Raw genomic sequence first — 17,947 nt, forward strand, 5'->3', positions numbered from 1 at the left:
AGAGCACCGGACGCGTTATTCGGAGGTCGTGGGTTCGGATCCCACCATCGGCACGTTGTTTTTTCTTCTACTATATGTCTAATTATCTTTCCTCTAAACAGATTACATTACTAATGTCTGTGGTTATCGAAGTAAACATTAAAAAAATGACATAAACATACCATCCCCAACGCTTTCCTTGGCCTCGCCGACTGTTGGCTTCTTTCCTTCATGTATTATAACGAGCACCCTCATTTCCCCTTGATTGATCTGCATATATATATATATATATATATATATATATATATATATATATATATATATATATATATATATATATATATATATCTGACATGCGGAACGTGCACCGCCCAGTCCTCGCGTTGCATGTTTCGGGTTGGTGCGCCGAGACGATACCAAACAAAGTCATTCACCTGCAATAGCCGCATGGAGAATCCGCACATGCTAGGGTCCGTCCATTCACAAATGACCGCCATATAAGCACGTACTACAATTGAGCAGGAAGCGCGCCGGTAGGCTGGGGCTTCCTGCGTGTTTTGTGAGCATCGGACGCACAAATTGCGCGACAAAAGTCCATTCAGGTATTCATTTATTTATTTTTTTCGGAGGTGGGGGGGGGGGGTAATTTGTTGGTGCTTGGACGGCGACAAACCGATAGCGTTGCGTGCATCGGTTCATGTTATGCCCACGAAAATACCCAACGGAAAAAGCAAAAAACCGCATAATAATTAGAATATAAGTCCTATCTGATTCGCTTGGACAAGCCCCCCACACACGAGCGTCCTGGTGCGGTTCATGATGCGTGCCACTCGCTTGAAAGTGAGTGTTGATTATTTGTTTTTGAAGAGGACAATGCTATACGCGACTTTGTTGTGTCGGACGCAAACGTGTTGGTCTTTTCGCCATTCATTCTACTTCCGTTTTGGCTGTGACGATTTGCGACGGTAGGCTAGCCATCCACTTCAGCAAATACATGAAAAAGTATTTTTAGAGAAGCCTAAGTGATAATCCTGCTTTCATAATTATACTCTCATATTCGTAGTATTTCATATAAGATTTGTGAGAACAGAACTCCATTGCTTCCAAACAGAACGCGTCAATGTAGGTACCGTATATACCAGTTGTCCCAGCTAACTTGGTCTTAGGTTTTAAAAAATGCGGTTAGACGTAGTACAGTTAAAAAAATTGACAGATGTTCAGAGTCGCATATGCTAATCTGCAGTATTCTTTTCGTTTACGTAAGTTAATTATTTATTAAAGACTAATTATCTATTTTTATTATTGACTTGAGAGATAGAGCGTCAATGCAAAAGTTGTAGATCTTCTCGAAACATATAGCTACGTTCTTTCCATTACACTAGCAGTTACGTAAGGTGGTATTTTTAACAGCGGGAAACGACGCCTGGCGCAATAAAAAAAACTTCCTCGTGATTGCGGCGTTATTTAGAGCCCCAGGAAACGTCCGGGCTAACAAAATTCGCTTTTTCTGGGCCGTGCCCTAAGCAGAGAAGTTGACTGTACGCACTTGGCGAATGATTTAAAATAACAGCTGGTCACTTCACAGCCTTTCGTGAAGGCCTATAAATAGGGCGGCGTAAGTCGTAGCGTGTTGGAAACAACTTAGCTAGCCGTTTTTCGAGGATATCTACAACTTTTGTATTGGCTCTTTTTTCTCACGGCAATAATTAGGAATCGCACTTAGTCCATACTAATTAAGATTCGTAAACGAAAAATTACTGGAGAACAGCATAGGCGACTCTGAAAAGCTGTGAATTGGTTTTTAAAACATTGGCTCAAGTTAGCTGGGCCACCAGTTATATATATACATATACAGAAATCGCGTGTGAAGAAAAGAAACCTTCAAGGTGCAGGCCACCTTTTTTTCTGGCAGTTTATTAAAGAAATACTTGCTATGCATGCAATCATAGCAAGCGCATTCCGAGCGCCTTCCATGCCGGAGTTTAATATCTTAAGTATTTCTTCAAAAAGCTGGACCTGTCTTTACTGTTTATCTTCCGTGAACACTTAAAAGTGATTGTAAATGCACTTATGATGCGTTATATTGAGAATTCGCGGGAAAAGAGAGAGAAGGCTTCAATTAGCGATATATTAAAATTTCGCAAAGGCTTCTAGTCAAAAGCATTTGCGTTTACTGTTTTAGTAATATTGATTTAACCCCGAGGAGCCTGTTCACACTGCACAACCTGACCTTTTGGTTTTTAAAAAGCTCTTGGAAGTAATGTACCACTCTATATGAAAGTAAAACTATAAGCCGTGAAATCTCTTAACCATTATTCAGCAACCTCTGTGTGAAAAGCTTAAAGAAATACTCTTGTCGGCACATGAGCACTCGCTTTCTTGTTGGGATTATATCGCTCGTTAATTTCTTAGGTGCTACTCATGCTACTGCCTCATTGAATGTTACTGGCGATGCCCATATGCACGGTGTCGACAGTTGTCAGCAGCTTCATTTCATACATTATTCCTTCACCTAAAATGAGGACATTGAAACTTATTCGGTTTTTTACAACAATCTCTCAGCATACACATCTTTGTAACTTTCCTTAAGTCACCAAGTCATTCTTTTCTTTAGATCTATGGCAGTCATTGACGCTCCTTGGAAATCCCTAACGCAAGACAGTGAAAAAGAGCACGTGGTGGTCGACCTAAATACCAGATTTCTAAGTCAACAGACTTCATGGATGTCGAGAAAAATATCGATAGTTGAAAGTCTCATGACGTATTTATTAATGCAAGTGGTTCTGAGTGGCAATTTTCAAAAAATAATTTATTTTAATTAAAGTGCGCAGATTTCATGAAACGGCTATCACGCTCATTAAATATTAAGAAACGTCCAGCTACACAAAGGAAAAAAATATGGTTACTGTGAATTTACAAAAGTGATAGTAAGATCTATTTTGCTACAGCATATTTTCCCCCGCGCGACCACTGGGCCAAGACAGTCACTCAAGTAGCATATTCACTCAGTGCTTCTGTGAGTGCTTTCAGAAGGTTCACTAAATTATTGAGCTAAAATAACCCTGAATGCATCTAGGTAAGCTGGCCTCCTCCTTTAATGTCATCAATGTAGCAACTCACTCATATCAAGGAAGAAAACGAGAGCAAGGTGAACGGCGAAGCGTTCACCTTCACGCCGGGAAGTTGGGTTTCATTAAGTCAATGCGCGCCCTTCTGCTGTTGATTGGTGTCACTGCAGCAATATAGGCAGCCTTGGCAGAAGGGAACTGCGACCCGCAAGCTAAGGATGCCTGGCTGCGTAACCTTCGCAGGTATTCCTGCGCAGTTGGCGTAGCATGGAAAAGGCACAAGTGTTAACAGCAACAGCAGAAAGATGTGATACGCAATTGTCGCCTGAGAAGGTCGTCCCTTAAAGCTTATGCAGAGCATTACTCAGTGATTCTGTTCAAGCACGTGCGAACAAAGACGGCTCTGTAGTGCGCGTGAACACCCTTGGCCAATAAAATAGAAACAACAAGGAGGATGCGGGAGCAAAACTGCCGCAGAGACAGGAGAATGTCATCCGTTTCCAATTCTCAGGTCAGGGATCATTGAGGGATCGTAGAACCTTGATTGGTATAGTAGCTTCAACCCACGTAGCATGAACTAATTTTCAGTGCTATCATTTATTTCAATGCGATAAAGATAAATCATGGGGCGACAAGGCATAAAGACAAAAAGTAACCAAGATGAAGAGCACTGAGGGCATATCAGATAAAACATGACATCTCCCATAAATGACTAACTGGTCTAAAGCAATCGTTTTTATTTTTGCTTGAAGTATTAAAGCAGTGCACTGATTATGAACGTCATGGAGCAACGAGACAAGGTCCCAGGCAAACCCCTGGAGCTTAGCGAAAATAGGGCATCACTTTGAGGAACGCCGCTCGCTCCTGCTTCTTTCAATTTTCATCTTCCTCACTCCGCCTTTTCTTCACTGGAATACATATACTGCCTGGTTTCACACTCTATTGCTTGGAATTTGTTTTTCTCTTCGCTCCAAGAACACTCGTTACCTTTAAGGCATTCCAGCAGCATATTCGCTGCGCTGTCTCGGCGCTGAGAATGCTGCCATGTTAGGAGCTTCTACCATGACAGCTTACTTACAACACAAGAATAGCCCTGCACTGAGTCGTTCTTTTAATGGGAAATTCTTTATTGCCTCATGCCTGGCAGAAACTGTGACGAGAAAGCGTCCTTCGCAATAGCACTTAAAAAAATACCTTTCTCCATCGGGAATCGAACCACTCTGCTTCCTGTTCCTATCGAAGTGCGCAAACCCCTAACATCGGAAAACTCTTTATCTAGCGTAAAGTTTACAGTATCTATAATAGCGGTGACTATGTCGACGCAGTTAGTGATAATGAATACGGTGATAATCATAGTCATTACTTAAATCACAAAGACGATGTAGATAATGAAAAAAGTCCCTCAAAGTGGTTTTCGCCATTTCCCGTCTTAAGCAGACTTAAGAGCAGTCCTGTAGGTTCTTTTCCGCCCTAGCAAATATAGGGTTCTCGAAAGCTGAGCACCGGCTCACTTCACTGAAGAAAGCGATAGCGTGGACTTGACAAACATGAAGTGGCTTGGACCTGCTTCCCTCAGTGCCGATTTTGTACGTCGGCTCTATTCGAAAAGAAGAGTTTTGTGTGCAAGTACCTTGGAATATTCCTCAAACAAAAACAAAATCGTCTTTACGCACACTTTCACGCACAGTGAGAATGCACATGACGTTTAGGCTGAGACAAAGTAAACGTTATTTGTATTTTTGCTGTAAACTAGCAAGACATTTTTTTAAAGAATTAACGTAGTTCATAAACTCCTGTTAAGAAATTGAACATAGCAATCTATTAGATGAGATTATTTGAAAAGGAAGGTGGTTTGAAAGCGATAGTTATTTGAAGTTATTTGAAAGCGATAGCGTGGACTTGACAAACATGAAGTGGCTTGGACCTGCTTCCCTCAGTGCCGATTTTGTACGTCGGCTCTATTCGCAAAGAAGAGTTTTGTGTGCAAGTACCTTGGAATATTCCTCAAACAAAAACAAAATCGTCTTTACGCACACTTTCACGCACAGTGAGAATGCACATGACGTTTAGGCTGAGACAAAGTAAACGTTATTTGTATTTTTGCTGTAAACTAGCAAGACATTTTTTTTAAAGAATTAACGTAGTTCATAAACTCCTGTTAAGAAATTGAACATAGCAATCTATTAGATGAGATTATTTGAAAAGGAAGGTGAAAAATGTCCGGTTTCACACAACTGCGTGGTAGATCATTGTTGAAATTTTGAGAATGTTCTTCCTTCCTGTCAGTCCTTGTCTTTGCACTCGCTTTTGCTAGAAAATATTTGGCTCAGTTACTTGTAGGAGAAAGCCTCCGGAACACATTTTCATTTCATAAGGTATTCACAGTTATTGATCAACTTCAATGACTTCCGCTTCGGCATATTAAGACATGTCTCGGTGTCAGCCCACTAACCCTAAGAAACATCATTTCTCGCCTTTGCCTGTTCCATAAACTGCACAAAAACGTTTGCCTCCATGATTCTCTACTAGTTCCACCATTGCGTACTTTATCTCATCTGTTCAACTCCATGAGCATCCAGCGCTCACATGTATCTACTAACGCCTTTAACAAATTGTTTCTTTAAATCTTCATTAAAACTTCCCGTTGGACGAGTTGGTAGTTCATCTTGATGTAGGGATTTTAAGCGCAAACAAGGACAACTCATGCGATACAAACACACAGGCGCTAAACGTTGCAAGCAGCGCTTGCGTGTGTGTATCGCCTCTCTTTTATTTGTTTGCGCTTAAGATCCCTACATCAAAATCTTTTATACCAGCTGCAATTCAAGAATGAAACCAGCTTCCCGAACATACGTACTGTAACTGGACGTGACCCTACTAGATTCAAAGAACGCCTGACATGTCATTTCGCATGATAACCGAATGCTTTCCCTTCATGTTATTGCAGCGTCTCCTTCATTTGAATTGTTTATATTTGAGCATTTTGCTTTTTTTCTTTTACACACTCAACAATTGTTATTTTTATGTGTTATATCCCCCCTTATGTAATGCCCCGTCCGGGGATTTTATGGGTGTAATTAATGATTATAATGATGATGATGAATCTTTAGCTAATTAGCACGGCGGAAGCTTCATGCAGTTTACGGTATTCAATTCACCTTACGGCAGATTTGAGTGAAACAGACCTAGATAATCGAGGACTCTTGAATTTCTCTCAAGAAGCATGAACCTAAACCCTTTAACGAGTATTTGTGGAATCCAGGATTACCATGAGGCTTATTATTCGGAGTTCTTGGGATCGGATCCTACCGGCGGCACATGGTTGGCTTTAGAGAGGAAGATCTACTTTTCGGACTGCAACCCCCGAATTCACCGGGTGTCTCCAAATGACCTTGAGCTCTTCACCAGGCCGCGCCTCGTCTTTTTTCCTGCGAGCCCCTGAGCGAGGATATTAATATTTCCTTCATGAAGCCCTTCCTGACGTGTTCTCCTTTACTACCGAGTTCGCCGGGTGTCAGTGATTAACCTGCATGTACTTGCAATGTCATACTGGAGCTTTGTCGTTATGGTAGCTATTTTACCAGTCCGTGTGTAGTAATTTCACACTAAAAAAGAACAAAAAAAAAGACATTGGAGTAAAGCGAAATCTAACTGGTCCGGTTTTAAACTTGCGATTCTTGTTCAGTAGGCGAGCGTCTCTACCACCGAGTCATCCCGGCGAGAGCTTTCGCTCCTTACAGCCAGATTTAAGGACGGCTAGAAATCCGCCATGTGTTCCTCATATTTAACCAATTACTTCCACAATTATAATCACTTCACATCCGTTCACACGAAAAGTCCTCTGTGATGTATTTGTTTGTTGGCTTTTAGCGCCTTTTTTATACTCATAATGAAGCGCCTCATTTCCCTTTCATTTGTATGTTGATGAAAATTTTTGCTTGATATATAAAAATAACATATCTGTAGTAAAATACATTTTTTAGCAACCTTTTTGCTTTGACTGCGTCAAAATTATTTTGTGCATATCTGCTGGCGTAAATTGCTGACTAATAAAGCAGATACCGATCAGTAAAGCTCTTACCATTAATGGCCTTCCAAAATCATCCCTGAAATACTGAACAAAGGCACTTTCTGCCTTAAAGTTGTTTGCGAACGAACATTCTTTGGTGTGTAATAAAATTTCTTCATAAATATATATTCGCAGATATGCGTTCGGCAGGCTGATAGTGGTTTGCTAATAACTTTATGCCGTCGCTAAAAACGTTCCCCACGTGCTATTCTCCTGCCGTCGTGAGCACCACACTGACATGAGCAAAAAAGAAATTTAAAAAAAACATTTATTTTGATTGCGTCCAAAGACTGAACCAGTCCCTTGAAGAGTACCAAAACAATGCTGCACAATTGTCTCACAGCTAACGATCATGTGGCCAAAAGCTGACTAACAGAGTCTACATAAAGAACATCCGAATGCTTCCTCCGCATCGGCTAACTATAACACGGACAATCAGGGCTAGGCCGTAAGGTACATTGACGGATAACAGTGCTATTTGCACAAATTTATAAATCCTGTTTATCTGCCCTTTGTCCTAATATACGCAGAGCTGTCTGATCTCGCTGGCTGATCTCATTCCCATCATTCTAGTACACTGTCTGAAAATGTGACATGATTTATTTTTCCATTACTCATCGAAACCACTCGGTACTGAACTCTCTCTATTCAGCTAGCTGTATTCTGTTCTAAACCTCAGCATACATGCGAACGTTTTTTTCCGCGATATTCGCGCGTCGAAAACCGCCGCACCGACACTAGGCCCAGCTCGAAATACATGGAGCGACGAAGCAACGAACCACGCCACGTATCCTTCAATGCGAAAGCAAATGTAATCAGCGAGTGGAAATAAACGCAAAGCGAGGTCCATGACAGTGGCGACGCTGTCCCTTCTGTTAAAATCAAGAAAGGGATCATTCCGACGCTACTGTGCCAGTTGTAGCAAGTGTGTATTGGTTGCAGAGCGATTAGCACGCTCTGATGAACCAAGATGCACACTTAAGAATTCCCGCTCAGCCGCAGATACCATCAGCAGTCTTTTGTTCAACACATTTCGATTCAGGGAGGAAACAGACATTTCGATCCTACAGTAGGTCGTGTACTCAGGCAAAAGCGACATTAAATGATTGACAAAACATTTATTTTTTATCATGTTATACAATTACGAAAATTTTGCGGCAATATCGCCGCATAGACATCATAGCATAGCTCGTCGTTCATGGCAGCCATGTTGACTGCGGCCGCTCAAAGCGGAAATGCCACCTTTCCGCCCTCCTATTCACGTGCGCCCGCAGCAGATTCCGGCGCCAATGAACGACGGGCTGCCCGCGCGTCAAATATCTGGCAGGTCCTGATCGGCGGCGGAGCGCGTCGTTTTCTGACGGCGGGAGTCGAGTATGCGCTGCCAGGCGAAAATAGCCGCCTTGATGCCGTAAAAACCCGCCATGTATCTCTGCCTAAGAGGTGCATGCGATTCCATCCTAGTGGACTTGTGGCTATACTATCGGCGTCGACTCCCAAATGAGAGCTTCCTTCATGCATTGTCCCTACCAGAAACATGACTGCCGAGTCGTTCGCTCTCGAAAACAGAGGTTCATAACAAATACTGTGATTTATGTGCAATGATGCCTTGAAGTTTTAATTAAAATTCCGCACAAAGGAGAGCATCGCTCAGCACTGGCGCTTCGTCGGGTTGACGACAAAATCAGACGGGAAATTGCTTCGAGGGTGCAGTGAAATGTTCCGCGATTTTTCGCATTCATAATAGATAATTTGGCTGCATACGAGGGTGTGTAGGAGGCACATTAGTATGCAGATATATCTGACTTGCTGAATTTCAAGGTTTCGACGCCACATTCCTCTATAGAAAGCCAAGATATTTTTAAATATAACTCGGTCTGGTACCACGTTTGGCAGTCAATTAAAAACCGATGAACCGATCACAGCGGCAGCTCTCTGTAGTTCGAACATTCGTCTCATATACAAAAAGAGCGGGAAATTTTCTACTGCGCCTGCAGGCACCCGCCTGTTCCAACATGTACAGCCTGGTGCCTTGCTTAAAGGTGACCCTCTAGCGGCTAAAATGCGCGGAAGAACGGTAGTTCACCCCACCTCCTGCTGACAAGATCATTCAAGAGATGTAACTGGGTGACCGAATGTATTCTTTCGTTACTAAAATCTACTATTATAAAAATCCACATTTCGCATACGCAGAGATTGTCATAAGATAGAAAACTGCAATTGCACTCGCATAAGACGTTACTAAAGCATTTAGCACCCACAAGTTGACGATTTAGGCCAGTCGAAGGCCCCTTGACCTCTTTTGTAAACAAGATTTCAGAACATGCGTGCGACCTAGAGATAACGAAGAATAAACCATAATTAAGCATTTCTTTCATGTAGTAAGTAGCATTCCATTTAGTTATAAATTATAAAAATAAAATATAAACAAAGGCTTCTTGGCTAGTACGTAAATGCGCGATTGTCTCACCTATATGGCGCAGTATTTTGTCCTTGATACCAGCATATTCATCTTGACAGGCCCTGGGCCGTATGTTCACTGTGCCATCAAACTTTCAGCCGAATAACAAAAGCATAGAAATAAATGCTTCTCTGCCATTCCCATAAAAAAAAGCAGTGCATGGATCCACGTTTAAGGTGGTGGATTTATTTGAACGCTTTATTTATTGCACGTTTTCGCCTAAAATACAGGGCGCAGCATGAAATTTGCATATACCCCACAGACCATGACCCCTGCCATCCAAAGAAGGCTTGATTACATATTTAGCATATCATATAGACCGATTGCCTAGTCTAAACTTTCCTTGTCCAATCGAGTTGCGTTTCTTGGAGACCTCTCACAACCTTAATGCTCGAAAGGTAATTGAGAAGATAACTGTTAGTTAAGAATATTACTCTGCATAAACTGTATATAAGGAAAGATTTCCATTGCAACGCAAAGTAATGTAGCCGCGAAATCAATTGCAGCGCCTTCTTGAAATGCAGTACGGGATGTCCACGTTGAACGAGAATGCACCAGCACCTTTAATCCGGACACAAAGGCCGCCCGCGCCTGCCCTAAAAAGGGCCGTTTTGCTAATGCAAATTCAGGCTGCTTGTCACACTACAAAGTGCACTGAACTCATGTGGGGTACATATTGTGGACGTGCCAGCGACGTTTTCTGTGCGTAAGCGCTACATCAGCGAGACATCACTATGGTGAAACGCAAATGAGACTATATTAGACTTACCCTGCCCTATTTTCTTACCACTCCCCTTTTTTCCTTTCCTCAAATTTTCCATTCCATGCCCATTGATTTTCACTGGCCTCAAATGAGAGGCTTCAGCATTCCGTTGCAGAATCCACGGCTATCATTTTTTTTCTCTTCGTCATTTTATGTACTTTGCAAGAAATTTATAAAAAAGCTTACGTTCGCGGTAAAATACCGGTATAATGACAAGAGTTAGGCGCTTCAAAAAAATAAGGCTGTCCCAAGATTACATTTTTTGAACAACCGCTCCTGCCTTTAAAAAAAAGTTTTCTATTGGTCTATCTTCACATAAAAAGGACTTAGAATGGTAATGGTTGCGTGGACCTTCTAAGGTGCGTGGAAAGCGCACCTTCTGCGCTTTCTGTCGCTGCCATACGTAAAAAGGTAAGCCGCGAGATAGAATTCTTTTCTCACGACCAGCCGGGCTCCCCTTTGAAAAGACAAGATATGACGCCCCGACAATCAGAAGACTGGGAAACTTCCAGGGACTGGCATTGTAAGCGATTACAGCGGCTATATTCTTGACCTTGAAAAGGTTCTTTGTGCTTTCCCTCGAACGCGGAGTATCTTGTCAACAGAGCGAACAAACACGGCTTTCGAAAAGCATTCATTTTATCTGAAAAGCAGAGGGTTGTTTTTGGAGCGTCCGAGCCACGCCATTGCATGGCAAAAAAACTCAGCAGTGGCTCAGTTGCTTTGGCGTTCGGCTGCCGATTTGAACGTCACGAGTTCGAACCAGGCATGTGAGCGAACGTTTCGATATAAGCGGGAAAAAAAAAAGTTCCAAGTAGTGCGGGCTGCTAGCACACGTTGAGAAACCACGGAAGGTTTATATTCATATGGAGCGTTTTTCGACGGCGCCCGTCGCAACCAATGTCTCGTTTCTCGATGGTAACTCCCATAGTTACAATATTTACGACGATGCTAAATGTGTCCTAGAGCAGAGAGCCCTGACTGCTTAATATTTTATTCATCTGGAAGATACAAGACTCTTATAAAAATTTACCTGCTAAGAAACGAGGTAGGCCGGACAGGCTTGAGTGCTTAAAAAGCAAGCAAGGCCGGAAGCGGTTTTCTGCTCCGCGCTCGAAACATAGCATTTGTAAGGATGCCTGCTATCTCTAAGGCAGCCACAGTGAACTTAAATCGATTGTCATTGTCTGCATTTGATGTTTTGTCCTTGCCGGTAGCTTGGACGTGCGCGTTTTTTTTTTTTTCTAACGTGTCTCGACAAGATCAACTTGCAATCAAAAACATTGTTTAGAAACCGGCGGCGGACATTGTGTGTGTTTTGGTAACGACACGAAAAGCAGAAGCGCGTTACCAGGAGCCCTGAAAATTAATTACTCTAAGTCCATTCAGCGGACAGAACTGCTGAGCGGGATTTGATGCAGTCTGCAGACACAAAAATTTTGAGAATAAATTAGTACGAACATTTCAAAGCAGCGTCTGTAAAGAATATACACTTTTATTTCCCGCAGCGTGGGCAACCAAAAATCATTCCTACAATGTGTGTCAAACTTTATACAGTTTTTTAAGTGATGTCGTGCTGACCCTATTCTGCTACCGACCAAATAAATTGTTTAATGTCGAAACTGCACTAAAGAACATGACATGGATGCACAAGGTTCCCAGACGAACGTTTCGCCTAGGATTTGTTGCATAAAAGCACATGTTCTTGTTGTCATCACCTCGAGTATGCGGTCGATATATTATGCACTTATTTCAGTGGTTTATATGAAGTTACTAAAGCTCAAGCTAGATCTAATGCGTCACTGTGAAAACCGTAGGTTGTCTCTTTATAAGATCTAGCAAGCCAAAAATACAAAGAAGCGGAAGTAATGAGCAGCTCCATTCAAAGGGTGAAGCTTCAAGCTTGTAATGGGCGTCTTAAAACAGATAGTGAGGGCGCAAAGAGGCAGTTTCTGATCAGAATCCGGCATCAATATCTGGATGCTAAATTTAGAAGCCGGTTGCGTCAAAGAGAGAGAGGTTACAAGAAATTTCAGAAACACATCACCAATCTCTTCGCGCAGCAAATGCATAACTTAAATTAAATTGTAGTCGCTGTTAACGACGTTTACTCTATTTGATCGCTGTATATCATGCACCGCAATCGCTGGTTTTTGAATTGCAAGGTGGACATTTCTGCTTCTTGTCGTTGGTAACCTCTTGGTGCGCTATAGCAGTAAACTTGATGGAGCGGCCCCTTGTTGCACCACTACTCAATTCAAGGCGGATATGTCTGCGTTTAGAATACGACCAAGACGTCTAAAGTGTGTGCGAGCTTGATCATCAGTGAATATGCTGTATTTCCTGAAGCCTGGGAAACGATCATTTCGGGATGACAGCGACCACAATGGCGTGCAGTACGCGATGGCTTAGCCTAACGCTTGGCGGACACCCTATAATAATCGAACCTCTTAAACAGAGAAGGCTGAGAAGTAATGGCCTTTTAGCTGGCCTATTTGGGCTGACTGAAAATTAAATTAAAACCGAGGCGTACCCGAGGAAAAAAATGAGTCACTCACAGTATCAACGGACAGATGTCTCGTTACGGGGTCGTCTCGATTCGCGGGAACGTGCGCTGCCGGCTTCCTCACACAGCGACCCGGTCGCTGTCTTCGTCGCGTGCTGGGTACCTGGCCAGAATCAAGAGCAGTTCGTGCCACTGACCAACATCCGCTGGCGTCGACACCGTGCAAGTCGCGCCCCCCGTACAAGGCGGTCACGAGTCTCGACACACCGTCCCAGCCACGCGGTCGGAAGATGATGACGCTCAGATCGAAAGCGAGCGCCCGATGGTTTTCCTTTCGGCTTCATTCGCACTCTTCCTGACCTCCCTCCCCCCACCCCCTCCTCGCCGTTCACGCCCATGTGAGGATAACAAGAGGCGAGATGTCCTCCAGCGATGCTACTACGATGTGTTCCCTTTCATTTGTCCCCTTTCCGAGCAGTCTTCACCGAACCCTTCTCTCCCCTTCTTTCATTCTCTCTTTGCTTTGCTCTCTGTGACTGACTGGCACCGTGCCACTTTCTCTCAAATGCCTGCCGCGCCGGCTCTGCTCTAGAGATTCAGTCCCCCTGCCTTCTCGCCGCCCGTGCTCTTCCCATCCACCTCACAAAGGCGCGCGTAAACAGTGGGGCTCGTAAACACGAACACAGACACTCGTGCTCGGACACCCTCTCCGCGGGCGCCTCGGAATCCACGGCCGATCAGACCGCTCGACCGACCGACCTGAATTCGGCGGCCGCCGGTGCACAGCAGCAAGCCAATGGCACTTCCGCGAGTGCTTCGGGCGTTCCTGCTCTGACGGGGTTGTTCTCACTTTTTCCCTCTGCAAAACGGTGGGGCACTGTGTTATGGCAGCGCAATGCTGCATGCCTAGTAGTTAGCGTCGCTCCCCGATCTGGTCGCCCGTAGTTTCTCCTCGCCATTAGCGAGCTGTCTGCGCCCCGCGCTGGGAGCCCTGCGACGCGGCGACTGAGTACGCGCTCTTGAAAGCGAGGAAGCAATCTGGCCCTGAGGAAGGAAGCCGTAGGAAGGAAGTAAACTGCAAGGACGCTGGCCGCGCTCTTAGGCTCGCGAGCCGACGCCACCCAAAGCAGCAGTGGTTTGCTCGTGCATGGCAGGTATTTTTGTTCGCGCATACGCTTCATCGGTTCTGCATTCATTGCCTGCCGCGTCTATTCCGGGAGCACTGCAAAAGCGGATATTTGCCCGTAAGCCATACAGAGTTAGCGTGCTGAGTGTGCGTGGTGGGCTTTGAGAGGGAGCTGTTCTGTTTTTACTCGCGTGCTGTGTCTAGGAATGACATAAAAACCACGCCTCAGAACTGGTCCCAGTAGTCTAAAAACGCGCCGCTCTTTCCCTTGCTACAAAGGACCTCTTGAAGTTTAGTAACCTGTGTACATTCACGTAAGCGCGCGCCTCGAGCACAGCATGAGCACTGCAGTCTTTTTTGGGCAGCGTACTTCTGTAATCACATACGATATCCGACGTTACGTGCCATTTTGAAACACCTTCTCAGCGCGAAAAAAACGGGGCCACGAAGAAAACACACATCACAGGACGATGATGGAAATGCTTTTTTTAATAGACTACGCAATAACAGGCAAAGCGCAACTCTTCAAAATTTGCTTATCTTTTTCTACAGCGAATGCAATCTGTCGCACGAAGATCGCAATGTATGAGAAGTTATTGTTGTTACGAGAAGTGTGGTGTATTTACTCGTATTTACAAAACTGTAGGATTCAGCACGCAGCGACCAACACCAAACGACCACAGTTGCTCGTTGTCCTCTACGTCTACCGCCAGCGTGAGGCTATGGAAAGAGGGAAGGAACACTTCGTGTTTGCCTTGTCGTAACAGTACTGTTCACATGTTTAGAACGCCATCGGAGAAACAGTGTAGTTAAACATTAATGAATTTGGAAATAAAGTGAGATGCAAAATGTTTAAACATTGCGGATGCGCAGTGAGCGTGTGCACTGAAGTTCTACAGGTGAGATGGACTAATATATAAAGCTAAAATTATTTCCAGTGACTAACGTCCCTTATAATTCTCTACGTAGTGATGTATTAAATTATCTTTGGCGCCTTACATGTGAAAGAAAGAAAGCTTAGTGGTAGAAATATTTTAGAGCGGTTAGCTACGACTTCTCAGATATAACGCGTGTAATTCGGGGATGCTAAGGACCGTGTGTGGCATGTTGAAAAAAATTGCAGATTCGTTATTCTTTCGCTTAGTTTCCATCATATTTAGATAGGCGCAGTCTACGCATTAGGTTTTCTCTCTCAATTTAGAAAAGTCTGAGACCCTAAAAATGAAGTGTCAACGCATGCCATACGAGCAACTTATATACTACTAACCAGTTTAAAGCGCATGAGAATTATGGCTCTCATGTACTTAGAACCTAAACCATGAGCAGCAACGACGGGATGGTGGATTTCCGAACAATCTTATTGTAACTTTTAATCTCTCAATTCATTAAAGTATTTGCTAATTTACTTGCCAACGGTAGCGGTGATCTTAAATATGCACTACTGGTCACCAAACAAAACTGAATAAGGCAGTTCTTGCTTGGAAGTAAGCAGAGAAGTATGAATCTGCAACTTTGCATATGCATTTTTTTTTTTTGTCAGGTCATGTTGACCAAAAGAAAGGCACTTTTCCAGTCCAACGGCGTCAGCGTAAAATGCGGTAAGAAAACCTTAATCTTGGTTTCAGGAGACAACGTTACTATAGCGAGCTTGAGTTATGAAAGACGTTTAAACCGGGAGCCGAGGGTTTTATCAAAATGACTCCTGCCGTGTAATAGAAGAATTAAACAATAGCGGCCTCCTAATATGGCATAGACTCAAAAAGAATTATTGGACCCCTCCTGTGCAGGCGTAGAAGCAGGAATTCGCCCCTGCGCAGGCGCTGCAGGCGTCTAGTAATCTGGTGCAGGCCGTCACTAGTATGCCTTCGCGCTGATAAAATTTTATCTGGGCAGCTTAGAGGAATAAACCCTCGAGCGCGGCGCGCTCATGCTCACGGTAGCATTTTGTGACCTCGAGGAACTAGAAATTTCCCACAGTGTTCTCTTGACTGCGGTTCTCCCTGTATCTGAAGCATTTTAAAGGGTCACGACATTGCAAATAAGGAGGGAAGAAGCATGCACCGCTAAATTTTTGCTGCATTTTCTATCTTCCAGTGTTTGTATAAAATATTTCTGCATATTTGTTTTGTACCAATCCTGATCCGTGAAGTAGATCTAGCAGTCGGTTACACTGCATTCAATTAAGGTTCCGGATTCACCGAAATTACGAATTTTGGGCACGCTTAACGTGAGGCATGGCTCAGGAGACTTGCCGATGAATAGTGTAGCCTCGTTCGCCAAGCATTATACCTTGACCTGTCCCCGGTCGCCCACTGCTATACGCAATGAAATTACCCTTAAAAGCTGCCAGGGCGCTCCGTCTATATAAGTATAACAACAGGTATAGTTATCCGTCTGCGCTTCAATGAACGTTCGTCAATGTTAGGGCATGCGTTATGCCCATGTGTTGCTACTGTGGACATCAGGCTTACTCCTTGCCGTCAGTGGCAGTTTCGATCGTAAGAGATACAAATATTGATGTTTCCATGCCGAATAATGGCCGCATTTTTCGATGCAGACCACAAGTGGTGCAACCTTACGCTAAAAACGTTATGGCCGCCGTGTTTTCTACTTCTCGGCTTTGTTTTAAATAGCCGAAGCTCGAAAGGATTTGCAGGGACTCTCGCTTCGAAGACGTCGAGATTTTAAGTAATCTAGGTCCGCAAGAAACACTGCCCGCATGTAGGCCCGCAGCAAGCACTGTAGCGGTGATATCTTTATATAATGTATGCACTAACCACCGTGGTCCGATTTACTTAGCAATGATTGCGCAATGTTTGATTCATAGATACACCATAATTTCTAAGGTGACCGGAGCGTGGATAATGATGTTCTTTTCGGACATGTTGCGAGATTGAGGAGGACTGGCGAGAAGCGTGTGCATTACGGAAGCAATGCATCAAGGCTCGACATGTTGTCAATTTCACCTTTAGTGTCATGAGCGATAGAACGCCATTATTCGCAATCAAAATACCAGCATGCTAACAAACGCACGCAGCTACGAGACGGATATAGAAGCAGAACCGTTTTGGTTATGAAGAAATCCTCGTGATGGTAATATCATGTGGTGTGGGCCGATAGTAGTAAGTTTCATAAAAGACGAAAATACTAACAGTCTCTACGTGTACATTGTCCGCAAGCCACAAAATGTTAATTATTATGCCTCCGGAATTCGCACATATCCTGGAAAACGCGGCAGTAACAGGTTTGAATAGCCTCCTTATTTTATTTTAGAAGGTACGCTAAGGAAAGTGCAATTTTTGGTTGGAGTAGCCTCTATATAAGCCTCTGACAGAAACCTCGTCTGTAGTTTAATGGTGGTGTTTGAAGCAAGTCCTTTGTTTAAAGTTTATACCGTTTTATTTGTTCCACCAGAAAACAAAATAATGCCTTAGCACACTGCAGCACGTAGTACTCGTGCATCACATACTGTTTACCTTCAGTTTCGAGTGTTGCCAAAGAAAACGTGAAGTATAGCAGTTTTTGCGTGGCGTGTACCCGAGAACACTTTTCTTTGCTCTTAAATTTTTCACACGAAGTTAGGGACTCCGCTCTCCGGCCAGTGCGAAGTTGCGGCACTGGAACCGTAACCGCTTTCATTGAAGCTCCTCTGCTCTGTAAGAGAAGACATGTCCATACATGTGACTTGGGTACGATGTTACTTGAAAATGGTTTGAAAAGGGACTTGAATAGGCAATTAAAACTGAACCAAAACCAGACTGTATACAAGCCGTTCTTTATAACCGCGTGCTAGTGTTTATACGAGGTATAACACCGCTTCGCGCTTTCAGTTTTGTTCCTTAGAAGCGTTTGGACTGGAAACGATGAATATAAGTTCACAAGGATGAAAGCGTTGACGTTGATATGGGACCACTCAAGCCTAATATATGATGTATATCAGCAGATATTTTACGCCAGAATTTAAATAAATATGCT

The 17,947-nt window shown here is 43.6% G+C and overlaps 1 long non-coding RNA gene across 2 annotated transcripts in view; it reads left to right on the plus strand.

Moving 5' to 3' along the window:
- Positions 1-17,947, plus strand: part of LOC146209391 (uncharacterized) — a 66,752-nt gene that overhangs the window by 32,551 nt on the left and 16,254 nt on the right. The window contains exon 1 of one of the 2 annotated variants that reach the window (XR_014703432.1): positions 15,512-15,570. The exons of the other annotated variant lie outside the window; for it this stretch is intronic. This is a non-coding gene — a long non-coding RNA (uncharacterized LOC146209391). Of the gene's footprint in view, positions 1-15,511; positions 15,571-17,947 lie in introns of those variants that run through there. 2 annotated transcript variants of the gene reach the window in all.

Source organism: Amblyomma maculatum, chromosome 1 (genome assembly GCF_055883805.1).
Source record: "Amblyomma maculatum isolate TAMU_Amacu chromosome 1, ASM5588380v1, whole genome shotgun sequence".
Classification (NCBI taxonomy): Eukaryota; Metazoa; Arthropoda; class Arachnida; order Ixodida; family Ixodidae; genus Amblyomma; species Amblyomma maculatum.